Genomic DNA, 27,932 nt, shown 5'->3' with positions numbered 1-27,932 from the left:
AGAGAGTAAAAGCCGGTACCCTTCTCTTAGTGTCTCTTTCTTCTGCTGTCTTCCTTAGCCTTGCCTTTGATAGGATGAACCTGGCTTGGCCTCCACTACAGCCTCCAGGCTGGGGGGGTCACCTGTCGGCTGATTACCCCTTTTCTGGAAGTCTGCTATGGGTTCTGGCCCTGGGAGCTTACAACGTCCCTGGGCCTCGGTTTTTACTGTTTGGAGATGATTTTGCACTCCTCCAGTCTCTAGGGACCGTCCCCTGTCACAGCTTGGTCCCTCCACCGATGTGACTGTGGAACAGGCCACCGCAGCCTACAACTACCCGTGGCACTTCTAGGGCCCTCTCCTTGGTACCTCTAGGCCTGCTCGTGATACTTCCAGGACTACCCGCGGCCCTGCGACTCCTTCTGTCCCTTACGTGGTGTCACCTGGACCTCTGGGTCCCAGGATCTTCACCGGGAAGCGTCTCCTTCTGTTTCTCTGCTCCTGACTGACTTGGAGCTCTTTTCCTTCTTTCTTTCTTTCTTTCCTCCTCCTTGCCTGCCTCCAGCAGGCCTCCTCCTCCCTCCTTTCTCTCGTTCTTCTTCTCCAACTACATGCTCACTCTCTCCCTCCCTGAGGTAGACTGACTAAACTTGACCTTCCTCTCTGTGTCTGCTCTCAGATGGCTCCTCCCACCTCCCCAGTTGCTAAGCTACCACCCTATGGGAGCAGGGATGGGTCTTACAGCCCCCTCTCAGCATGCAGCATGGGAGGGTTGCCTGCCACTTTCCCTGGTCCCAGTATGTACCTAACAATGGGTGTAGTGTGGATTTACCAGGGGACCGGAGTTCACTCTCTTCCTCTCTCAGAATGGGGCATCACACCGCTGGATGGGGTGCAATGACCTGTGGCGACGGAAGCCTCAGGGGCGCCACAATTAAACCTTCCTTCCTCAAGACGTAGCGGATGCCCCCGTGTTCCAGTCGCAGGCCTAGGTGTAAAAAGATCTTTGGAAAGGTCTCTGTACTGTCCCCTCATATATTTATACATTGTGATTAGATCCCCCCTAAGCCTTCGTTTTTCCAAACTAAATAACCCCAAGTTTAATAACCTGTCTTGGTATTGAAGCCCACCCATTCCTCTAATAATCTTGGTCGCTCTTCTCTGCACCCTCTCCAGTTCAGCTATGTCCTTCTTATATATCGGTGACCAGAATTGTACACAGTATTCTAAGTGCGGTCGCACTAGTGACTTGTACAGAGGTAGAACTATATTTTTTTCATGAACACTTATACCTCTTTTAATACATCCCATTATTTTATTAGCCCTGGCAGCAGCTGCCTGACACTGTCCACTAAAGTGAAGTTTACCATCCACCCATACACCCAAGTCTTTTTCTGTGTCTGTTTTACCCAGTGTTCTACAATTAAGTACATAATCATAAATGTTATTTCCTCTACCCAAGTGCATGACCTTACATTTATCTACATTAAACTTCAATTGCCACTTCTCAGCCCAATCCTCCAATTTACATAAATCTCCCTGTAATATAAAATTATCCTCCTCTGTATTGATTACCCTGCCGAGTTTAGTATCATCTGCAAATATTGAAATTCTACTCCGCATGCCCCCAACAAGGTCATTTATAAATATGTTGAAAAGAAGCGGGCCCAATACTGACCCCTGTGGTACCCCACTATGAACTGAGACCCAGTCCGAGTACGTACCATTAATAACCACCCTTTGTTTCCTATCACTGAGCCAGTTTTTAACCCAGTTACACATATTTTCCCCTATCCCCATTATTCTCATTTTATATACCAACCTTTTGTGTGGCACCGTATCAAAAGCTTTTGAAAAGTCCATATACACAACATCCACTGCATTTCCCTGGTCCAGACTTGAACTTACCTCTTCATAGAAGCCGATCAAATTAGTTTGACAGGATCGATCCCTCATAAACCCATGTTCATACTCTGTCATAAGGTTATTTTTCTTGAGATACTCCAGTATAGCATCTCTCAAGAAACCCTCAAGGATTTTACCAACCGTAGAGGTTAAACTTACCGGCCTATAATTTCCCGGCTCAGTTTTTGTCCCCTTTTTGAATATTGGCACCACATTTGCTATGCGCCAGTCCTGCGGTACCGACCCTGTTATTAAGGAATCTGAGAAGATTAAAAATAATGGTCTATCTATCACAGAACTCAATTCCTGTAGTACTCTGGGGTGTATGCCATCCGGGCCCGGAGATTTGTCAACCTTAGTGATTTCGAGGCGGCGGCGTACTTCCTGCTGGGTTAAGCAGGTAATATTCAAGGGTGAATTTATGGTACCACTGGTCATGTCATCTGCCATGGCATTTTCTTGTATAAAAACCGTAGAAAAAAAGTCATTCAGCAGGTTGGCTTTACCCTCATCCCCTTCCACCATTTCACCAAGACTATTTTTAAGGGGGCCAACACTATCGCTTTTCAGTTTTTTACTGTTTATGTAGTTAAAGAATATTTTAGGATTATTTTTACTTTCTCTCGCAATGAGTCTCTCTGTCTCAAACTTAGCTAACTTAATTTGCTTTTTACATATTTTATTTAATTTTCTATAATTATATAATGCCTCATCACTACCTACCCTCTTTAATTCTTTTAAGGCTTTCTGTTTTTCTTTTATTGCTTCCCTTACAGCTCTATTTAGCCATAGGGGTTTCCTCCTATTTCTAGCATGTTTGTTCCCATAGGGTATATTTTCTGCACAAGCCCTATATGGAGACTCAAGGTTAGCAAAGTAATTAGTGAGATGAGTTTGAAAAGTAGGTTAAACCCATAAAACTTCCTGACGAGAAAACAACTCATTTGAGCCACCACATCCTCCCACATTCTATTAAGTAAAAATGTTTGCGAGAATTTGGAAATGTGTGTACTGTACGTGTATGTCATGATGTAGGTCGTGATGGAGCCGATTATTCGAACAAAGAAAAATACAAAAATTACTGTTTTTGCAGTGTGATTATAAAAAAAATTCTCCCTAAAACAGTCCCCACAGCGGACTTCCTGTTCCTGTCCTGGCTGAGGTGGAAGCTTAGAGGAGAGCTCCTGCCACCCCTCACAGAAACCGACTAAAAACAGACCCCCCCGGACGAGCCACCAAACAGAGAGCAGCACAGGAGGTTACCTAAAGCAGACAGCTATGGAACGGTACCTCCTGAGAAGCTCTGGGAGCGGTGAGTCAGCCTGGAGAAGCTTTGATATGGACAGAGGAGAAGATAAGATAATGGCGCCGAGCCTGATGGGGGAGGAGCCTGAACGCATGGTGAGAGACACAGAAAAGCAAACACAGAGCTGGAAGGGGAGAGATAAGGGAGATATGAGCGAGGAGACAGGAGATAAGGAAGATATGAGCGAGGAGTCACAGGAGGACACAGCAGGAGAGAGGTGGATGCAGGGGACTGATGACAGTGGATCCCAATGGGAGGATGAAGGAGATATGGAGGCAGAGGGGAGAGAAGATGCAGGCAAAGCAGGGCACCTCAGAGACACAGCAGTGTTGGAGGATGAAACTGACAAACAGTACAGGGAGATTAATCCCACTCAGACTCACAGGAAGTCAAATGCAAGAATTAATAATACCCCTTCCAAAGGAAACAAAAAGCAGCCTACTACACCAACATCACAAGCCTGCAAGCTATTGGGGGATGGAGGTGGTGGCCCAGTCCAGACAAAGAGAACTAAGAAAACAGCACCACCTGCAGGCCAAGACAAGTACACACAAAAGCTTAATGTGGACTATAAAAAACTGGCTGAAGAAGTGACATCACACTTGTCAAAAGAGATTAAAGTGGCTATTGAGGCAGCCATACAAACATCATTAGCTAATATGCAAAAACAGATAAATGCCCATGCATCTAGACTGGCAGAATCAGAGCAGAGAATATCTGACTCCGAGGAGACAATACTGGCTATGCAAGCACAAATAGCAGCTCTAGCAAAATCTAATGAATACTTGAAGGATAAAGCGGACGATTTGGAAAACAGATCGAGACGAAACAACCTACGTATAGTCGGGTTGCCAGAGTCTGTGTCGATTGGACAGTTGGATAATATATGCGAGTTGGAGCTACCGCAGGCCCTGGGCATAAAGGCGAAATTCAGAGTTGAAAGAGCCCACAGAGTGGGTCCACTGAGACACCAGGAGGCTAATAAGGGAGAGGGCCAAAACTCAAACAAGAATACCCCGATAAGAGCCAGGCAGGTGATTGTCAAGTACCTTGATTATAAGCATAAGGAGGAAATATTGAGGGCCTTTAGAGAACGAAAGCGTCCACTACAATATCAAGGCAACAGACTGCTAATTTTTGGGGATTATTCAGCGGAAGTATCCAGAAGGAGAAAAGAATTTACCAAAATTTGCTCATTTCTGTACAACAAAAAAGTAAAGTGCCAGCTATTATACCCTGCTACACTGAAAGTTAGAAACCCCAATGGCTCGTTTGTATACTACAAGGACTACAAAGAAGCAGAAAACATTCTCATGGCAGAGCTCAACAAGACTAGGTCAGAAAGGCAAGAAAAAGGAGCTAGTGGAGAAGGGAATAATAGAAGAGGATCCCCCACAAGCTCAGGAAGAGATGTGGGACGTCTTGGGGGACAAAAGCAAGTCGAGACCAGGGAGGAAAGGAGGCCAAGCCCGGGTCGACAGCATAATTCTCGCCTGGAACACAGGAACCAACCCTTGGAGAGAAACCATGATACCTGAACTGGAACTCGCTCATTGTTTTTCCTTTTTTTGCCTGTTTTTTTTTTTTTTTTTTTATCTCTTCCCAAACAGGGAGAGGCGTTGAGGAGGATGCATTACGGAGAGAGGGTTGGGGAGGTGAGAGGAGGAGGGGGAAGGGAAAAAAGAGAGGAAAACATCCCAAAGTCTGGGTCCTCTTCCCCCCCCCCTCTTTTTTTTTTTTTGTTCTTCTCCTTTCTTTCTCCATCTTCTCTCCCCTTGGTCTTTTTTTTCTTTTTTTCTTTTTCTCCTTTGTCCAGGAACATCATCCAAATTCAAATGAAGTGGGCCTGTTCTGGGCGGACTGATGGCTACCTGGAGTCAGAGATAAGTAGGACTGGAGAATCTTGCTGAGGTTTTGACATACTGTGCTAATTTTTGCATAATTTTCAAAGGCTTATTCAAGTTAGTCCGGGGATAGAACATATATTTTTTGGGGGGTGATTAGGGAGCTACATATTTTGGCTAGGAATAGGGGAGCTCACCAACGTGGCGGGAAGCGCCGTGGATTTCTCGGAAGGGAAATTATGTTTTACAGTTACATGCTTTTTGTTGTATTTGTTATATTTGCAAGGTGGGGAAAGGGAGTGTCGATTTTGTGGTACCAACTGTGATTCTAGTGTCGAACATCTCGTCTTCCTTGATGCAGGGGCCCATAGGGGAGGGAGTAGTAAAAGCAGAATACCCAGGTAAACATGATACAGATAACTACGTGGAATGTTAAAGGGCTGAGATCACCTAACAAACGAGCAATGATATTGAGACATCTGAAAAGACTAAAGACAGACATTGCCTTATTACAGGAAACCCACTTGGGGGGGGAGGACTTTTTCCGCATGAAGAAACATTGGGTGGGCACCGTTTACGGGGCAGCGGCACAAGGTAGAAAAGCGGGCACTATGATCCTAATAAATAAACAATTCAGTCATGAGGTAGTGGCACATGAGGCAGACGACCATGGAAGGTGGCAGCACTTAACAATCGTTAGTCCAGCGGGTAAACTCAGTATTTATAATGTCTATGGCCCAAATTCACAACAAATCACATTTCATGATGACATAAAGGCCACCATATTAGCAGATGGGGAGGCTAACATTATAGTGGGAGGCGATTTTAACACTGTCCCAGACTCAGCTGAAGATAGGAGGAGGGGCGAGGAGGGGACAGCTAATGTGGGCAGGAGTTTAGACAATAGGGATGTAACATTAGAAGACGTAGGACTGAAAGACATCTGGAGACTAACTCACCCACATGACAGAGAGTATACACACTTCTCTCACCCTCATGATAGCTGGTCACGTATTGATCAGTTCTGGATCTCGCAAGACTTACTGAGTGGAACGCAAGATTGTGTGATAGAGAATATGGTGATCTCTGATCATAGTCCGGTGAGATTGGGCATTAGAGAGAAATTCAGGAGAGGTACAGATATCATATGGAGATTCCCATCGTTCCTTCTCAGGCAAGATAATTTCCATAAGGTGCTACAGGAGTGGTGGGGAGAATTCGCAGAGGACAATAAGGAACATAGAGAGTCCCCAGTGATATTTTGGGAAACGGCAAAAGCGGTCCTAAGGGGCCGTCTGGTGGGGTACGCAGCCATGATCAAACGGAAAACCAATGAGAATTATAATTTCCATAGTGAAGCAGTACGGGTAGCATATACAAATTATGTGACAAATAGATCTCCCATGACAAAAGGCAGATGGTTGGAGGCAAAAGAGGGATTTGACGAATGGGCCAAAAAAAAGGAACAACTATTCTGGTCGCACAAGGAGGTTGACTTACATAGGTTTGGCAACAAGGCGGGAAGGATGTTGGCCAATCTGGCAAGGGGCAGCAGAAAGATGACAGTGATCTCTAAACTGAAAACAAAGGGGGGAGAGGTGACTACGGATCCTAAGGACATTAATAAACTGTTGGGAGATTACTATAGAAAACTATATGGGTCAGGGAATAACGACATGACTGATGAGGCAGAGTGGCTAAGACAAGCCCAAATGCCTAGCTTGACGGAGGAAGATTTGAGTGCCTTAAACGCAGATATCACAGTAGAGGAGGTGACGAGAACAATTGGGGAGCTTAACACCAACAAGGCACCGGGACCTGACGGTTTCAATAGTGAATTCTATAAGGCTCTGAAGGATCTGATCTCGCCGGATCTAACCTCAGTCTTTAATGCTTTCCTGGGAGGGGCGGAAATACCCAAAAATTCCAACATAGCATATATTAAATTACTCCCCAAGGGAACCAAGGACCTGGATGATCCCTCTAGTTATAGACCTATATCGCTCATAAATCAGGATTTAAAAATTATGTCCAAGATCATGGCTAATAGACTGGCCGAGATCTTACCTAGGATCATTACGAATCACCAGGTGGGGTTTATTAAGGGGAGAAATGCCGTTACCAATATCCGAAAGACAATTCTAGTGGTAGACGCGGTTAGACTGGGTCTCACTGAGGGAGGGGCTAGACCTGCCCTAGTTACACTTGACGCAGAAAAAGCGTTTGATAATGTAAATTGGGGGTGGTTAGACAGGGTAATGGAGGCCATAGGGATTGTAGGCAAGATGAGACTTTACATTAGAAACCTTTATGCCAACTCGGGAGCTAGGGTACACACTCCGGGCTTTCTATCAGACGTGTTCCCTTTGATGAAGGGAACAAGACAGGGCTGCCCATTATCTCCTCTTTTATTCAACCTGGCAATCGAGCCGTTGTCAAGAATACTACAGGGACAAAATAGCTTTAAAGGAATCAAGATAAGGGGTTCAGAAGTAAAGACAGCGCTTTTTGCTGATGACATCATACTTTATATGGGGGACCCCGGTGCGGATTTGCCACAGACTCTTGCCTTGATTGAAAAATTTGGCTCATTCTCCGGTTTCAAACTGAACAAAAAAAAATGCGAGATCATGTTCCTAAAGGGGCATCATGGGACAATGGGGGGACAAATAAGGGATGGCTGTCTATGTGGAATTCCTATAGCACAATCTTCAATTAAATACCTGGGAGTGCATATAGGAAGATCGGTGGAAACAATCTATAACTTGAATTATGGACCGCTAATCAGGAAAATTACAGTTCAATTAAAGGGATGGAAAGGTCTGCCACTTCCATTACTGGCAAGATGCCACCTGATAAAAATGATGAGCTTTCCTAGGCTGCTGTATCCCTTCCAGACAATCCCGCTATTGCTAAAACTAAAGGATGTGAATAAGCTCAACTCCGCGTATACAGAATTTCTGTGGAGGGGAAGGAAACCCAGAATAAAGCTGCGTACGCTGATGAAGTCAGCAGAGGAGGGAGGTCTAAACTTTCCAGATGTCCAAGGGTATAATCTTGTATGTATCATGAGGCATGTAATTGATTGGGTGAGAGGAACGAGTAGGCACTCAGATCATGCGATGGAAACTAAATATGCGTCACCGTGGGATCTGACGTCCATTCTACACTCCCCACTATCCAGGGTTGAAGGGCACATAAGGAACTCAATTATATTCCGAGACACCATGCTAACATGGAAGTCGGTAAGGAAAAAACTGGGGCTCTCATGGAAAGTGTCCAAGTACTTGAACCCCTGGGCATTCCCAAATTTTCCCCTGGGACGAGAAAACAAGCTATTTACTAGATGGAAAGAGAGGGGAGTCAGGAGAATGATAGATGTTATGAATGTGGAGGACAGGAGGTGGATGACAGGTCGGGAAGTGTTGGATAAGTACAACCTTAATAGCTCACATGTCATCCAGTATGAACAATTGAAACATGGAATAATAGGAGACCTGGGTGTGGTTGGAAGAGAGCTGAACAGAAGTTCGATTGATGAGTTACTGGAATGTGATGTAACAAGTATAAATGTCTCTAAAATTTATCGATCGCTAAGGGGGGTGCTTATCTCACGGGAGGATAGTCGGACTTTAAAAGCGTGGGGGAAACAATTGGGAAGGGAAGAAGTGGTGGATGATATACTGAGAGGATGGGTACAAGTGCGGAAACATATTACCAATGAGAGATGGAGAGACACTCAATTCAGAATTCTACATAGGGCCATTATAGGTTTCAACATACCAGGTAGGGATAGGTGGTGTCCTAAGTGTCAAAAAGAAAAAACGGATATGCTACATGGGCTATGGGAATGTGAGACAATCGCTAGGTTCTGGAACCAAGTCAGACTATTTGCCCAGTCAACATGGGGAATTTTCAGCAAACTAGACTTAATGGTGTGGATTTTCCACTCCTTTGAGGGAGGAGTAGGAGGAGGACCGAACACGCCGGAAAAGAGGAAATACGCAATAATGCATGACATAGCCATGATAGCTAAGCGTTGCATCTTAAAACACTGGATTCAAAGGGAGGGCCCATCCATAAAGGAGGTTGTGGGCGAACTACACAACCTTCTGAGGTGGGAAAAACTAGAAGCGGAGAGGGATAAAGATGGGTTGACAGCCAAGTTTTTTGTGAGATGGAGACATTTTATTGAAAGCCAATTCACACAGGGAGAAATAATTAACCTGATGGCACCTTTTGTTCACTCAGAGTGGTATATCCTGAGCGATATTCAGGACAGCCTGGGTAAACTGAGAATCACCTAGGAGGGGGCTCTGGCGGGAGGGGGAGACGAGACGGTTGGGAATACCAAGACACGCTAGCAAAATTGAAATCATTCAGGGACGACACAGAGATTTAACGAATTGTATTGCATATGTTATATTATATTTCATTACCTATGTTTTGGTTTAATGTTACTGTATACTATCTTAAATCGAACAGCAACATGGAACTCCAAATTGGGGTATCACCCACCTCTATGTCACATTTTGTCAGACGAATGTTCTTCTTTTGCAATGATACTTGTCATGTTTTTACAAATTTGAAAAATCAATAAAAAACGTTTTGGAAAAAAAAAACAGTCCCCACAGCAAAGAACAAACAGAATTGCTTGTTTTGTTTTTTTTTCAATTAAACCTCAATAAAAATAATATTAGTGCACACAGAAGAATAAAAGAATAATAAGTCTTGGAAGTGGTGATGAATAGTGATGAGGGAACCTGTCACCAGGTGTTTCCCTTACCACCACCAGTGAGCCCTTATATACAGCATTCCAGAATACTGTATATAAGAGCCCAGACCACTTTGTATAACGTAAAAAACACCTTTTTTTATACTCACCTAGTGCATGGTCCGGACCAATGGGTGTCATTGCTCTCGGGTCTGGCACCTCCTCCATCCTGAGCAGTCGCTGTCCTCCTGCCCAACCCCGTGTGGATGACGCGTCCTATGTCATCCACACAGAGACATCCATTGCGCTCCTGCACATGCGCATTTTCATCTTCCCGGCTGAGAGCAGATGAAAGTATTGTAGTGTGCATGTGTAGTCGTTCTTTGACCTTTCCTTGCGCCTGCACATTACAGTACTTTGCTCTGTCCCCTACAGGGCTGATCAAAGTGCGCATGCGCAGGAGCGCAATGGCGGTCTCTGTGTGGATGACGTAGGATATGTCATCCACACAGGGCTGGGAAGGAGGATGGCGACTGCCAGGCAAGATGGAGGCGGTGGCGGACCGAGTGCAGCGACGCCTATTGGACCGCCCCACCCCCTGAGTATTATATAGGTGTTTTTTACATTATAAAGAGCGGCCTGGGATCTTATATACAGTATTCTGGAATGCCGCATATAAGAGCTCACTGGTGGTAGTCGCAGCTTATAGAAGAAAATCCTGGTGACAAGTTCTCTTTATTTGCACTAGCAATCTTATATTTGTTGTTGAGGTTGACACTGCGCCATTTATTTCTCCCGGTACGCTTGTAGGCTAATAATGCATTACTTAACTTTCCTCAGGACCAACACTATTTCGCTGTCTGTGTTGTTTCCCCCTCATCTGTTTTTAGGTTGTTTTATTATTTCATGGGTTTAATAATAAAGATTTACATTTTATTGCTAAAATTATTTCTTGTGTTATGCCGTCTACTCCATTTCTCTATAGGTTCCCGTATACAGTGCCTACAAGTAGTATTCAACCCCCTGCAGATTTAGCAGGTTTACACATTCGGAATTAACTTGGCATTGTGACATTTGGACTGTAGATCAGCCTGGAAGTGTGAAATGCACTGCAGCAAAAAAGAATGTTATTTCTTTTTTTTTTTTTTTTTTAAATTGTGAAAAGTTTATTCAGAGGGTTATTTATTATTCAACCCCTGAAATCACCAGAATTCTGTTTGGTTCCCCTAAAGTATTAAGAAGTATTTCAGGCACAAATAACAATGAGCTTCACATGTTTGGATTAATTATCTCTTTTTCCAGCCTTTTCTGACTAATTAAGACCCTTCCCAAACTTGTGAACAGCACTCATACTTGGTCAATATGGGAAAGACAAAGGAGCATTCCAAGGCCATCAGAGACAAGATCGTGGAGGGTCACAAGGCTGGCAAGGGGTACAAAACCCTTTCCAAGGAGTTGGGCCTACCTGTCTCCACTGTTGGGAGCATCATCCGGAAGTGGAAGGCTTATGGAACTACTGTTAGCCTTCCACGGCCTGGACAGCCTTTGAAAGTTTCCACCCGTGCCGAGGCCAGGCTTGTCCGAAGAGTCAAGGCTAACCCAAGGACAACAAGGAAGGAGCTCCGGGAAGATCTCATGGCAGTGGGGACATTGGTTTCAGTCAATACCATAAGTAACGTACTCCACCGCAATGGTCTCCGTTCCAGACGAGCCCATAAGGTACCTTTACTTTCAAAGCGTCATGTCAAGGCTCGTCTACAGTTTGCTCATGATCACTTGGAGGACTCTGAGACAGACTGGTTCAAGGTTCTCTGGTCTGATGAGACCAAGATCGAGATCTTTGGTGCCAACCACACACGTGACGTTTGGAGACTGGATGGCACTGCATACGACCCCAAGAATACCATCCCTACAGTCAAGCATGGTGGTGGCAGCATCATGCTGTGGGGCTGTTTTTCAGCCAAGGGGCCTGGCCATCTGGTCCGCATCCATGGGAAGATGGATAGCACGGCCTACCTGGAGATTTTGGCCAAGAACCTCCGCTCCTCCATCAAGGATCTTACGATGGGTCGTCATTTCATCTTCCAACAAGACAACGACCCAAAGCACACAGCCAAGAAAACCAAGGCCTGGTTCAAGAGGGAAAAAATCAAGGTGTTGCAGTGGCCTAGTCAGTCTCCTGACCTTAACCCAATTGAAAACTTGTGGAAGGAGCTCAAGATTAATGTCCACATGAGACACCCAAAGAACCTAGATAACTTGGAGAAGATCTGCATGGAGGAGTGGGCCAAGATAACTCCAGAGACCTGTGCCGGCCTGATCAGGTCTTATAAAAGACGATTATTAGCTGTAATTGCAAACAAGGGTTATTCCACAAAATATTAAACCTAGGGGTTGAATAATAATTAACCCACACTTTTATGTTGAAAATTTATTAAAATTTAACTGAGCAACATAACTTGTTGGTTTGTAAGATTTATGCATCTGTTAATAAATCCTGCTCTTGTTTGAAGTTTGCAGGCTCTAACTTATTTGCATCTTATCAAACCTGCTAATTCTGCAGGGGGTTGAATACTACTTTTAGGCACTGTATGTTTGGAGTGGCTTTTTCTCCTGGTTGCACCTTAGGTGTCTCTGACGCCAGAAGGTTTGCTGCTTCACTCTTTTTTTAAATCAAATAAACTTTATTGAGGCGATATAAAGGATTAAGATTCATTACAGATAAAGCAAATTAACAAGTCTTGATGCCCAATAAATCATTACCAGGAGCGAACGTAAATATATTTAGTACATAGTAGTAACAGTATTACAGATACAGAGCATGTCTTGAATACAATATCCCTAAACATATATAGGTGGGTTCAGCGTACAAACTCAGAAAATCCCACTCTATAAACTAAGTTAGACAATAGTCATTGTTGCTGGTCTATTTCTATCCAGTGATATAAGTTATCAAAGGACAAGTCCGAAGATATTCAATACCACATAGAAGAACATTTGGCTCCAGAATGGCCCTTGCCGCTCCCTTCCCAGTCAGCGATCACCACCCCTCATCTCCACCGGTTAATCCATCCACCCCACATTAATTGGAATTTTCCAAGCCAGCCACATAGATAGTTTTTTTTAAAAAGCAAGGGAAAGGTTCATAGGTACTCTTGATGACATCCAATGTCTGGCTTTTGGGGCTACAATAGAACCTCAGTCAGGAAAAATCTTTCTACAGGCCTTCGGTTTTGTTCAGGGTCAACAAACAGTAGACAAGTCTTTGGGTCATCTGTCATGGGCATTCCCGTGTGATCTTGTAGGACCTGAACCGCTTGAGCCCAGTATCACCTAATCTCCAAGCAATCGCATAGAAGATGAAAAAAAAAAAAGGGGCGGGAGAGGGCTTACAAAGCGATCTCCTACTGCTCATCGCTTGTTGGTTCAACATCTGTCTCCCACTTGCTTCTGGTCAGGTGATGTATTGATTCCGTGCACCCTTCAAGGAGGATAACACATAAATGGGATAGAAGTCCAGATCCAGATGGATTTAGTAGGGATAAGGGGGATGTGGCTTAAGATTTTATATTGGCAATTTGCATTGTCTAGATTGTTCTGAAGAGTGATCAAGTTTTAAAAAGGCATTGCTTTAAAAGGCAAGGGCATTACAGCTTGTAGGAAAGCCCCTAAATGAACTATTTATGGTATTATCAAAATCTTCAAATACAGAGGTTCAAATGCTGTTTAGAAGGCTTCAGGATGTCCAAGAAGGGCCAGCAAGTGCCAGGACCGTCTCATAAAGCTATGGGATCTGTTAAACACCAGTGCAGAGCTTGCTCATAAATGGCAGCAGGCAGGTGTCAATGCATCTGTATGCACAATGAGGCAAAGGCTTTTGGAGGCAGCCTGGTGTCAAAGAGGGCAGCAAAAAAAGTTACTTGTCTCCAAGAAAAACCTCAAGGATAGACTGACATTCTGTAGGAAATACAGAAATTGAACTGCAGAAGACTGGGATACAGTTATTTTCTCTAATGAAGTCTCTTTCAGATTGTTTTAGACATCTGAAATAATAATAGTCTGGAGAAGAAACGGTGAGCCCGTCATGTGGCTGCCAACAGTAAAGCCTCCTAAGACCACTCATGGGTGGGCATGGAGGGCTAACTCACAGTTTTGCCTAAGCAAACTGCCAGGAATAAATAATGGGAGCTAAACATCTTCCAGGAGCAACTTCTCCCAACCATCCAGGAGCAATATGGTGATGATGCTTTTTTCAGCATGATGGAGGCCATGTCATGTGGCAAAAGTAATCACTAAGTGCCTCGGTGAACAAAATATTGACATTTTGGGTCCATGGCCAGGAAACTCCCCAGATCTCAATCCCATTGAGAACCTGTGATCAATTCTTAAAACTGCAGTCTGTGTCCGGTCTATGAAGCAGCAGGCACTGGATGTCCAAAAATATCTTTGGACTTCAGTATAAAATCTTTCAATCTTTCCAATATTTTTTCCATTTTACAGTACATCTAACCTTGGGAAAAGAGAAGTCAGATATGTAGTGCCATCATCCTCTGTCAGTGAAATAGTTACTACATAAAAGTTCATGTTAAGGAGCTGCTCAAGGGCTCAGAGGAATCGGATTTCCTTCCTTTTATCCCAAAAAATCTAAGCAATTCTGAAATTAGAACTATCTGAGGGAAGTGCTCTGCATGCAATTGTCTGAAAATTTCAAAGCAAACGAAAAAGCTAAAACCGTCCTTAATATCACTGAAAATAGATCATCTCCTCTGCATTCTCCGCTCCGATCACTCTCATAGGCCAAAAACAGCGAGATCCACTGACGATTTCAGCAATTTGTTCCCTGCATTGACCCAGAGGGTCAGAGAGGAGCCTGTAACGGGGAAAATAAAGTGATATTACATATTATAGAGTGGAGGTGTTCTGCAGCGTATACAGGAGAAACTGCAAAATAACCTAATATATTTCTGTATCTATTCTTCCATCTAAAACAGGGGTCAAGAGCCTATAGCTTGCGAGCCAGATGTGGCTCTTTTGATGGCCGCATCTGGCTCGCATACAAATCTTCCGGTTTGTAAGACGCACTTTTTTCCCCCAAAACTGGGGGAAAAATGAGGGTGTGTCTTACAAACCGCATATACCTTACCGGGCAGCAGTGGTGGCGCAGGTTGGCGATACTGGAGGATCATGGGGTGTTGGCTGGCGCACTGATCTGTGGGCTGCTTTGAATTTCCTGCAGTTGACGAGATCGACTTCAAGAAAATGTCCGTAGAGGCGGAGTGTGCGCAGATAGGACTCTGTGGCCATTTTCCTGAAGTCCATTGCGTCGATCTGTGCACACGCCATGAACATTTTCTTGATCTCTTCAACTGTGGGAGATTCTAAGCAGCATGCTGGCAGATCAATGGCGCCCGCCGCCGTGACATCCCATGAGCCCACAGCAGTATCGCTTACCATCTGCACACTTACCCTATTGAGTCGCGACACCCCCTCCTCTGTGCACACAGCATCGCCGACCCTGCCTCCTGGGACCTTCTGAGCAGCTCCACCACCGCTGCTCCCCCTGGTGAGTATGGCTCTCAAGAAATTATATTTTAAAATATGCAGTGTTCATGGCTCTCTAGGCCAAAAAGGTTCCCGACCCCTGATCTAAGATCTCTGCTTGCTGCAATTCCATGGACTCTTTATTATTTACTTCTGGTGTCTTGGTCGAGCGATGATCACACACGAGATCTGATAATGAGTCGCCCGGACTAGGGCTGAGCGTATTCGAACTGTAAAAATCCGGATCCGCGCGGTTTTAAAGATTTCCGGGTGCCGGAACCAGATCCGGAATTCCGTGTGCAAGATTCGGATCCGGCACTAGCGAAAATAATTTAAAAATAAAGAAAAACAGAAATAAAACAGCGTTTCATACTAACCGAGTCTCGGTGTCATGGCGGCACACTGCTTCCGGGTCGCGCATTCACTTCCTGTACTGTGCATCGTATACACACAGCTTTCCGTGTTTTCCCCGCCCACCAGCCGTCCACTTGTCTGTGACTGGTTGCAGGCACACACGCCCCCAGATTGTGACAGTATCTGCCTGCCATGCATTAATCGTGGCTCAGTCAGTGTCTGCACAGCCTGCGGTCGGGCTCTATGGCCGCTGACTGTGTTATGTAGCAGCGCTGAAGCGGTGTGGGACCTCGTGTGGATTACGCCGGACCTGCAGGGTGTTGGGGGTTAATAAAGAGGTGAAGTAGGGCGTGTGTTTTGTACTTTATTCCAAATAAAGGATTTTTCTCTGTGTCTGTGTTTATTTACTTTCACTTACAGGTTAGTGTTATGCAGGTATCTCATAGACGCCTGCCACCACCAACCTAGGGTTTAGTAGCAGCTGTGCGCTGCTATTAACCCCTTATTACTTTGATTGCCACAGCTCCAGGGCAATCGAGAAGAGCCGGTATTGCACCGGGATTGTCTCATCTAATAGATGCGGCAATACAGAGCGGCTGCGGGCTGAGAATACCAGCCCCCAGCCGGCTTTATCATGGCTGTGTATTTAAATTAGGGCGGACCGAACGTCGTTTTTTTAAAATTTATTTAAATAAAAAAAAAAACCAAAAAGCCGCATCAACGGCACAGCTGCGCACACTTCTGACAGGAGCGTGCATGTGTTTGTGTACATGCATGCTCATGCTTAGAGAACGCAGGCAGTGCCGGCTGATGTCATGTTACACTTGTACGAGTCTGACATCGCATCACCGGAACAGCCGCACACTTCTGACAGGAGCGTGCATGTGTTTCTGAAACACATGCACATTCACCATACTGACCTGCAGATAATTGCACTGCTTTCCCCACCCACCGGCCGTCCTGCTGCCTGTGATTGGTTGAAGTCAGCTGACGCACTGCCACTGGGGGTGGGGGTGCGTCTAACTGCAACCAATTAGACGTGCTGGTGTGCGGGCAAAACAATGAATATTGAATTGTCGGCTCCGGAAGAGAAAAGCGTGACCCGGAAGGAGTTTGCTGCTGTAAGGGTTGGGCAGACCCCTTACAAAGAGGTACAGTTTCCCCGGGATGCTAATGTTAATGTTATTTAATAAAAATGTTTTATTGTTATATGCACTGTTTTTAGGGGTTCCCCTAGTGGCCGGGTGGGACGGCTGTCTCCACAGAAACAGGGCAGAGGAAAGGAGGAGCCGGCAGCAAAAAGGGGAGGGAGAAGGAGAGTTGTTAGGGAAAAGTGAGAACCAGAGTTAGTTGTGTCCGGGACGGGAGAAAGGAAGCAGAGAAGGGGCAGAGTGTGGGAGCTGAGTGAATAGGAAAGCCGGAAAGAAGAGGAGAAGGCGGAACCTCAAGTGTGAAGCAGTACTGGTGTGGGTCCGGTCTGTGTGTAGCCGTAGTGGGAGCCAGGTGAAGTGGATTAGCCGGGCACATCCCCACTGGAGGAGACGTCAGGAACAGGTTTTTCCCCTCAGCCAGAAAGTGTGAAGTCACCTGAAGTGTTGTGCCTCTGTGAAGAAGAAGTGTTTAATAAAATGCCTGCTGGTTCAATTGATCCATGTCTGCAGAGTCTCTGTACAACTGACGACGGCGTCTGCACCACCACACTCTGCCCCACCAAGTCATCTCCTGTCCCAAAAGTGACGGCGGCACCAGGGGTAAGCCTAACCGAAGGGGCCACGACTACAATCCCCGAGGCACCCCTGTCACCCCGTTACACTGCCATGACACAGCCACGGGTGAGTACACCGCACGCTCCCACCCCCCTATCTCTTCCACAAATGATTTTAGTCTCCGGATTCTGGTTCCCATAGACTTATATATACATATATGGGCACCAGAATCCGGAGCGGATCCAGATTTTTTTTCAATCCGACAGTGATACGCCGGTCCCGGCTTTTGGCGGATTCGAGCGACTCTAGTCAGAAGATTTAGGATATTTATCCACCGGACGCAAACAAAGGTTTTTATGAAATGACAGCAAGCAGAGATATAAAAATGGAGAAATTGATATAACACGTATTGTGGAAAATTGGATAACATTTTACAGACCAATAAATCCAAGTGCTTTCACTGTACAAGCTGCTAAGGCAGGAATTACTCCGCAAAACCACAGTGATTTCCCATAAGGGTCCCTGCTAAGCGCTAAAATTAAAGCTATTTTACAAAGGAAATTGATCTGGGTTCACATAGTGTTTTACCCTATGGTCAGCGGCTCTGCTGGGGCTAACTTCTGAAAAAGGGGCTCTGATGTATGCGCCGACAGGGCCATTGATTGTAATGATGCATATGGAGTCACAGTGTGCCATTTTGTCCGTATACACCTAATTGAGGTGGGCGACTGAATTTTGCTGCCCACCTCAACTAAACATATACGGCTAAAAATTAAGTCCGACAAAAGCACACGGTCACTCCGCCTGCATCACCACAGTCAATGGCCCTCGATGGATCCTGATTTTTAGGGCTTCTCATGTAAGCCTTAATGGAGCCACTGACCGTGGGCTAACACACTATGTGAACAGAGACTTATTGACCTTTACCTGCTTTGGACTTCAGCCAGCTCACTGCCTTCCAGGACAATAACTCCCATTCATCCTTCTGCTCCACAGAGTTACTATGAAGCCAGATGACCGCCAGAACCGTCGTCCACACTGATAAGTCCAATCCCTGGAAGGAGGAGGATAATATCCATTACATTCTGCATTCCTGATTTTTGTTATTCTCTGTTGCCTTCTTTTTCTTGTATATAGCCGGCAATAGAGTGTAAAAACATCCAGGCTGTATGAATTTTTGTTCTCCCTTGTCTGTGTCATTTCTGTGGGAGGGGTGGGGGAGAAGGGGAGTAAGATCAGGGCTTGGACAGGAGTCAGGGTCACGCTGGGGGCTTAGACCTGGCAACCATCAAGCCTACCTCTGGGATAAGGGACAGCGCAGGGTCTGAAGTCTGAGGGGCAGCCTAGGAACCCCTGTTCTGTAATTTCATACTCCGTGACAACCACCCTGCAAACTATCCTGAAAGAGGCTGTGATTCTTCAGTTTCTACATACAGCTGACTGGAAAGGGCACCAATAGTCAGATCACCAATGCTCAGCTATCTCCAACAGGTCCATAGGCAATGAGTGGTGGTCGGAAAGTTACACTATAATGAGTCAGGATGGTCGAGGTCCTAGTGTTGTCATATATCCTATAGAATAAACCCTTTTAAATCCTAGAGTAATACCTGATCTGGATTCTGGACTTCTATGTCTGTCTCTGATATTCCCAAGACTGCGGCTAATTCAGGACTTGGGGTCCAGGAACCATCGGCTTTCTGCAGCAAAATCAGGTTCATGTGAGGCAACACCTCCTCCTCAGCAGAACAGTCATCTAAGGATAGAGAGAAAATCACTGCAATTACTGAGGATAAAAAAATACTGTGTATTTAAAACCAAAAAAGTGCTAAAAAGATGACCCCTACCTAAAAAGGATGCACTTCCAAGTATGATGGGTCCTGAGATGGAAAACATCAATTATTGATCACAACAAAATTTCTGTGCTCTCAGTTACACCTGCCTTTAAGAAAATCCGATAATACATCCATACAAGGCCCATAGAAAAACATACCGCCCACAAATAGCAGTGCCGGAAAATGTGCAAATTTTAACCCCTTGTAATCACAGTAGCACAGTATGGAGCACAAAATCCCATCAAACATTGCAAAAAATAATACATATTCAAGGGGTAGACCCACTAAATACATTTATAACCTACCAACAGAATATTAACGTATGATCACTAGTGAAACCCTCAATCCTGAGAACGAGGGTCTGCAGAGTTCAGAGCTAATTATCTACAGCAATCTCACAGAGAATGAATAGAGCAAAGATGCACATGCTCGACCTCCGCTTCATTCAAACCTTCTCTAGAATCTTTAGTGTCCTAGTGGTCAGATCCCAAGTAATCAATATTCCATATTTTAGGCTGGTTTCATACATCCATGTTTTAGGGAAAAAGTACAGAATACAATACACGGACTGGCTGAAGGTTCTCAGACCGAACTCCAAGAATAAAGCGAGTGTTTCATACCTACAGTGACTGGGTGTCATGGCGGCAAACTGCTTCTGGGTCGCGCATTCAGTTCCTGTACTGTGCATTAGGCTCATCGCATACACACAGCTTTCTCTGCCCACCGGCCATCCTGTCGTCTGTAATAGGTTGCAGTCAGACGCGCCCCCAGTCTGTGACAGCATCTATCTGCAGTCATTGCTCAGCGCAGCTCCATCATAGTCTACACTCACAGCAGCCGGTCGTGTTCTATGGCCTCTCGCTGTGAGATGTAGCAGAGCTGAAAGCGGCGTGGGACCTCGTGTGGATTATGCCAGACCTGGACGGGTGTTTGGGGTTAATAAAGTGGTGAAAGAGGGTGCGTTTTTGTATTTTATTCCAAATAAAGGATTTTTCTCTGTGTTTGTACTTATTTACTTTCATGTACATGTGTGATGCAGGTATCTGATAGATGCCTGTGCCATCACTAACCTAGGGTTTAGTAGCAGCTGTGCGCTGTTATTAACCTCTCATTACTCAGATTGCCATCACACCAGGGTAACGGCAAGAGTCAGTTAAGCACCAGGATTGTCACATCTAATGGATGCGGCAATACCGGGCGGCTGCGGGCTGAGAATACCAGCCCTCAGCTGGCTTTATCTTGGCTGGGGATGAAAATTGGGGGGGGGGGACTACACATCGTGTTTTATTTTTAAATAATTTATTGAATTAATAAAAAAAAAAAGCTGCATGCGGCTTCTCTTAGGCCGGAATCACACTTGTGAGGGACTCGTGCGAGTCTCGCGTCACATCACCTGGCACAGCCACACACTCTTCTGACAAGAGCGGGTCGGCAGCATGTATTTCCATATACCTGCACTCCTGTCAGGAGAGTGTGCAGCTGCCGGGTGATGTGATGAGAGTCCCTCGCATGTCTGACTCTGGGCTCTGGATACACAGCACAGATAAAGCCTGACAGCTGGGGGCAGCAGCCGTGGGTTTTTTCTGTGCTGGCATCAGAATACGGGAACCCTGCACCGATTGTTTTATTTGTTTTACTTTTTATACCACCATACTGACCCGCAGACACGTGCACCACTTTCCCCGTCCACCGGACGCACTGGCGCCTATGATTGGTTGCAATCAGCTGACACGGTGCCACTCAGGGTGAGGGTGCGTCAAACTGCAACCAATTACATTTGCCAGTGGGCAGGCAAAGCAATTGTCGGCTCCGGAAGGGAAAGCGTGACCCGGAAGCAACTTGCCACCATGACACAGCCTCAGTGATTACAATGCGCACGCTTCTACCCCCCTTATCCCTTACACTGACGTTTTTAATCCTGACACTGTGTAAGAGTCTGGTGGAGCTTTATATGGTTCCAGGGCAGAGGGCAGTTTTCTGCAGCGCTTCCTTAGGATACAATTTAGGTTTGGATTTGACAACTCTTCTCGGATAGAAGGTCTCTCTCTTTTCCTTCCAGGACAGTTGACCAATAAGTCGTCTAAAATGGCTTTGTTGTAGTCAGTAAGGAATAAATCCTACAGGTCAAATGCTCTACAAAAGTTTCACTGAAGACCATCCTTAAGGTATTGTGTATATTAGCAAATGTCTGATTACAAATGATAATCCTTACCAGAAGAGGGCACACTCCCAAATAACGAGGGTCCTGGGAAGAAAACGGATTATATTAACTTTTTGACATCTATTAAGTGGCTCATTCTCAGTTCTATCTGTGTGTAGTCGTGTCCTACAAAGACACTGATGCATTTTCCTCTTGGAAATTACAGGAATATACACAAAGCATGCAGCAGGTTAGTAACAGTAATGTCCTTCTGATATACGGTATAAGGGTCAAGCTAGGACCCACAGGGGGATGACTAGATGGGGAACCCTGCACTGGCCCACAGACTAAACGTACCCTGAACGTTCCCTCAACCCAGAGGTACACTTGAACGTAGTGAGGTCTGGGCCCCCAGCATGTCTCTGACTCCTGTCCAGGCCCTGGTTTAACTCCCTCCACACCCACCACCCAGGGGACGGGCCAGGACAGAAGTCACAAAAACCCCCAACAACTAAAAAGACAGACAGGGGTGACAACCAAACTCATGCACACAGGAACAAACACCAGGGGGACCACAAAAAGGTGTACAGGAGGTAAATAAAATAGAGAGAAAGTAACTAAACAATGTGGCAAATTCCACATCCAACAACGGCAGCCGTGGGCTTTTTCTGTGCTGGCATCAGAATACGGGGACCCTGCACCGATTGTTTTATTTGTTATAGCATCATACTGACCCGCAGACACGTACACTGCTTTCCCCGTCCACGGGCCGTTCTGGCGCCTCTGATTGGTTGCAGTCAGCTGGCACGGTGCCACTCAGGGTGGGGGCGCGTCAAACGGCAACCAATTACATTCGCCGGTGGGCAGGCAAAGCAGTGAATAGTCAATTGTCGGCTCCAGAAGGGAAAGCGTGACCCGGAAACAGCTTGCTACCATGACACAGCCTCAGTGAGTACAATGCGCACGCTTCTAATCCCCTATCCCTTGCACCGATGTTTTTAATCTCCAGATTCTGGAGCGGATCGGGGTTTTTTTTTTAATTTAAATTGAGCAGCGACCCGCCGGTCCTGTTTTTTTGCAAGTCCAAGTAGCTCTAGTAATGAGTCTTTTATATTTTGTATTAGGAAAAAAATCACAAGCACCAAAATAAAGGTCAATTGTAGTTAGCGCAGAGCACTTACCTGTAGAAAATAAAGGAGTTCCTGTAAAATAAGCAAAGATGTCATATATCGAAAAGACAGACGGACAAAAATATAGTGAGCTCCGATATATGGCAGGATCACTGGATGTGGAAACAAATATTTTAGGTGCGCACATAATACTGGACATACCAACCATATGGGAGAGACAACAAGGAGTGGGGTGGGGATAAAAAAAGAAACACATTTGAACAAAGATTCAGATCCTACATACAGAAAAGAAGAGTGCTGTGCAACCCTGGATGGTACACATGGATGGCCACCATATCCCAACAAGGCTGCAACGTCAGCAAGGAGGTGGTGGGTTCATGTTTTGGGCCAGAATCATGGGGAGAGAGCTGGTAGGCCCTTTTAGGGTCCCTGAAGGTGCAAAAATTACATCTGTAAATTATATAGAGTTTCTGACTGACCATTTTACTGCCATGGCACAAAAAAAAAAAGACTCATGCAATCAGTAGCAAAATCACCTTCATTCTGACAATGCACCATCTCATGCTGCAAAAAAATACCTCAGAGTCATTGGCTGCCATGGGTATAAAAGGAGAGAAACTTATGGTGTAGCCACCAGCCTCCCCTGACCTCAACCCTATAGAGAACCTTTGGAGTATCCTCCAGCAAAATATCTCTGAGGGCGTGAGGCAGTTCACATGAAAACAGCAGCAACACTGGGAGACTATTCTGACCTCCTACAAAATTCCAGCAGAAACTATCCAAAAACTTACAAGTTCAATGGATTAAGAATTTTGAAAGTGATATCAAAGAATGGTCCTATGTTAAAATGTAACTTGGCCTGTTAAGATGTTTTTAATTGGAAAAGCTTTTAATCTCAGTATGTATATTCAAAAAAGGACAATTTTCGGTTCTTCACAACTTCTAAAATATTTGGAAACACTCTGTTGTGCATAACAATTTGGAATAGTGCATTTAAAGTTTTTTTTCTTGGTAGGATTGTCCCAAAAATTGGGATGTGTACTATAAGTACTATAACGGTTGATGATTTGAACATTATACAGACTCATTTGCATCGACCATCCAGAGAAAAATAGTATTTGCATAATAATTTGGAATACGGTGTATTTGTGACAAGGGAAAAGCTCACACCACTGTAGCTAAAATAAATATTCGAGCACAGCGCCATCTGTAGGATGTCCTGACACTGGGTCGGAGTCTGGTGGAGCTTCATTTGGCACCAGGTCAGAGGTTAGTTTTCTGCAGCGCTTCCTTAGGATACAATTTCGGTTTGGATTTGACAACTCTTCTGGGAGGATAGAAGGTCTCTCTCTTTTCCTTCCAGGACAGTTGACCAATAAGTCATCTAAAATGGCTTTGTTGTAATCAGTAAGGAATAAACCCTACAGGTCACATGCTCTACAAAGTTTCACCGAAGACCATCCTTATAGTATTGTGTATATTAGCAAATGTCTGATCACAAATGATTGGTAATCCTTACCAGAAGAGGGTGCACTCCCAAATAACGAGGGTCCTGGGAAGAAAACAGATTGTAAGAACTATTTGACATCTATTAAGTGGCTCATTCGCAGTTATATCTGTGGTTAGTCGTGTCCTACAAAGACACTGATGCATTTTCCTCTTGGAAATTGTAGGAATATAGACAAAGTATGCAGCAGGTTAGTAACAGTAATGTCCTTCTGAAATACGGTGTAAGGATCAAGCTAGGACCCACAGGGGGGTGACTGCATGGGGAGCCCTGCACTGGCTCTCAGACTAAACGTACCCTGAACGTTCCCTCAACCCAGAGGTACACTTGAAGGTAACGAGGTCTGGGGCCCCAGCATGTCCCTGACTCCTGTCCAGGCCCTGGTGTAACTCCCTCCACACCCACCACCCAGGGGACGGGCTGCGACAGTAGTCACAAAAACCCCAACAACTAAAAAGACAGACAGGGGTGACAACCAAACTCATGCACACAGGAACAAACACCAGGGGGACCACGAAAAGGTGTACAGGAGGTAAATAAAATAGAGAGAAAGTAACTAAACAATGTGGTAAATTCCACACCCAACAACGGCAGCCGTGGGCTTTGTCTGTGCTGGCATCAGAATACGGGGACCCTGCACCGATTGTTTTATTTTTTATACCACCATACTGACCCGCAGACACGTGCACTGCTTTCCCCATCCACCACCCATTCTGGCGCCTCTGATTGGTTGCAGTCAGCTGACACGGTGCCACTCAGGGCGGGGGCACGTCTAACTGCAACCAATTACATTTGCCGGTGGGCAGGCAAAGCAGTGAATAGTCAATTGTCGGCTCCGGAACTGAAAGCATGACCCGGAAGCAGTTTGCCACCATGACAAAGCCTCAGTGAGTACAATGCGCACGCTTCTACCCCCCTATTCCTTCCACCGACATTTTTAATCTCCGGATTATGGTCCTCATAGACTTATATGGGTACCGGATTCCAGAGCAAAACGGGTTTTTTTTTTTTTTTAAATTGAGCAGCGACCCGCCGGTCCTGATTTTTTGCGACTCCAAGTAGCTCTAGTAGTGAGTCTTTTATATTTAGTATTAGGAAAAAAATCATGAGCACCAAAATAAAGGTCAGTTGGAGTTGGTGCAGAGCACTTACCTGTAGAAAATAAAGGAGTTCCTGTAAAATAAGCAAAGATGCCATATATCAAAAAGACAGACAGACAAAAATATACTGAGCTTCGATGTATAGCAGGATCACTGGATGTGGAATCAAATATTTTGGGTGCGTACATAATACTGGACATACCAACCATACGAGAGAGACAACATGGAGTGGGGTGGGGATACAAAAATGAAAACACATTTGAATAAAGATTCAGATCCTACATACAGAAAAGAAGCGTGCCGTGCAACCCTGGATGATACACATGGATGGCCATCATATCCCAACAAGGCTGCCACGTCAGCAAGGAGGTGGTGGGTTCATGTTTTGGGCCAGAATCATGGGGAGAGAGCTGGTTGGCCCTTTTAGGGTCCCTGAAGGTGCGAAAATTACACTGTAAATTATATAGAGTTTCTGACTGACCATTTTACTCCATGGCACAAAAAGAAGAATCATGCCATCAGTAGCAAAATCACCTTCATTCTGACAATGCACCATTTCAAGCTGCAAAAAATAGCTCAGAGTCATTGGCTGCCATGGGTATAAAAGGAGAGAAACTCATGGTGTAGCCACCAGCCTCCAGTGACCTCAACCATATTGAGAACCTTTTGAGTATCCTCCAGCAAAATATCTCTGCGGGTGTGAGGCAGTTCACATGAAAGCAGCAGCAACACTGGGAGACTATTCTGACTTCCTACAAGGAGATTCCAGCAGAAACAATCCAAAAACGTACAATTTCAATAGCTTAAGAATTTTGAAAATGATATCAAAGAATGGTCCTATGTTAAAAGGTAACTTGGCTTGTTAAGATATTTTTAATTGGAAAAGCTTTTAACCTCAGTAAGTAAATTCAACAAATGACAATTTTCGGTTCTTCACAACTTCTAAAATAGTTGGAAATTCTGTTGTGCATAACAATTTGGAATAGTGCATTTAAAGTTTTTTATTGGTAGGTTTGTCCCAAAAATTGGGATGTGTACTATAACGGTTGATGATTTGAACAGTATACAGACTCATTTGCATTGACCATCCATCCTACGACTGTAGCTAAAATAAATATTCGAGCACAGCGCCATCTGTAGGATGTCCTGACACTGGGTCAGAGTGTGGTGGAGCTTCATTTGGCACCAGGGCAGAGGGCAGTTTTCTGCTGCGCTTCCTTAGGATACAATTTAGGTTTCAATTTGACAACTCTTCTGGGAGGCTAGAAGGTCTCTCTCTTTTCCTTCCAGGACAGTTGACCAATAAGTCATCTAAAATGGCTTTGTTGTAGTCAGTAAGGAATAAACCCTACAGGTCACATGCTCTACAACGTTTCACCAAAGACCATTCTTCTAGTATTTGTGTATATTAGCAAATATCTGATCACTAATGATTGATAATCCTTACCAGAAGAAGGTGCACTCCCAAATAACGAGGGTCCTGGGAAGAAAACGGATTATAAGAACTATTTGACATCTATTAAGTGGCTCATTCGCAGTTATACCTGTGTTTAGTCCTGGCCTATAAAGACACATGCATTTTCCTCTTGGAAATTGTAAAAATATAGACAAAGCATGCAGCAGGTTAGTAACAGTAATGTCCTTCTGAGATATGGTATAAGGGTCAAGCTAGGACCCACAGGGGGATGACTGGATTGGGAGCCCTGCACTGGCCCTCAGACTAAACATACCCGGAACTTTCCCTCAACCCAGAGGTATACTTGAAGGTAGTGAGGTCTGGCCCCCCAGCATGTCCCTGACTCCTGTCCAGGCCCTGGTGTAACTCCCTCCACACCCACCACCCAGGGGACGGGCCGGGACAGTAGTCACAAAAACCCCAATGACTAAAGATAGACAGGGGGGACAACCAAACTCACGCACAGAGGAACAAATACTAGGGGGACCAAGAAAAGGTGCACAGGAGGTAAATAAAATAGGGAGAAAGTAACTAAACCATGTGGTAAATTCTACACCCAACAACGGCAGACAACAGAAAACACTTCCTTCATGCTCCAGACCAAGCTCCAGAATAAATTCTGAGGAACCGGCACCCTCTATTGGGAGCAGAGGGTATTTATCCAAGTTGGGAGTGGTTAACCCCATTAACCCCGCCTATGGCAAAAGGAAAAAGACACATTTAAAGTGTCGAGTCACCGATGGTAATAAGGGACTTTGAGCTTGTCAAAGAGAGATGTCCGTGATAATAAGGCCAAATTCATCAGCACCAAAATAAAGAAATGTTGAAGTTATTAGTTATTCCTGCAGGGGGGGCACTACTCTGACTATAAAATGTGCAGATGGCCATATATCGGATCCTAGATACCTACCAGCAGAGGGCGCACTTCCACATATAATCGGTCCTGACAAGAAAACAAATTATAATAATTCAGACTTGGGCGAATTTATGTTTTTTTTACTGTTAATCCTCAAACATAGCATAAGACTAGGTCAAGCAGGCAGATGATGGGGGAAATTTAGAGCACTCTACGCCGGACATGTCAGACAGTTTTCTCTTATTTATGCCACCTCTAGGTTACCTTAAACGCTGCACCACCTCCCCCTCCTTGTCTGGTTCTGTATCTTTTAATATTCATCAGGTTGCCATTGCAACCTGACACACATCACTCTCCCAGGCCATTTAAGTCCTCTCAGATGGTGAAATTCTGCCTGAGTCCTCAGGTAGGTGGAGTTTTGATACCCCATTGTTTCTGCATTTACCATTGGACGATGTTGATACAGTGCCTTGCGAAAGTATTCGGCCCCCTTGAATATTTCCACTTGATCCCACATTTCAGACTTCAAACATAAAAGATACAAATTTAAAATTTTATGGTG

At 45.0% G+C, this 27,932-nt stretch overlaps 1 pseudogene; it reads right to left on the bottom strand.

Annotated features, from left to right (window-relative positions):
- Positions 1–12,459: 12,459 nt before the first annotated feature.
- LOC142255294 (von Willebrand factor A domain-containing protein 5A-like) overlaps positions 12,460–27,932 on the bottom strand; it is a 101,550-nt pseudogene continuing 86,077 nt past the window's right edge.

This window comes from Anomaloglossus baeobatrachus, chromosome 1 (genome assembly GCF_048569485.1).
Source record: "Anomaloglossus baeobatrachus isolate aAnoBae1 chromosome 1, aAnoBae1.hap1, whole genome shotgun sequence".
Lineage (NCBI taxonomy): Eukaryota > Metazoa > Chordata > Amphibia > Anura > Aromobatidae > Anomaloglossus > Anomaloglossus baeobatrachus.
This window is presented reverse-complemented; position numbering and strand designations above follow the sequence as displayed.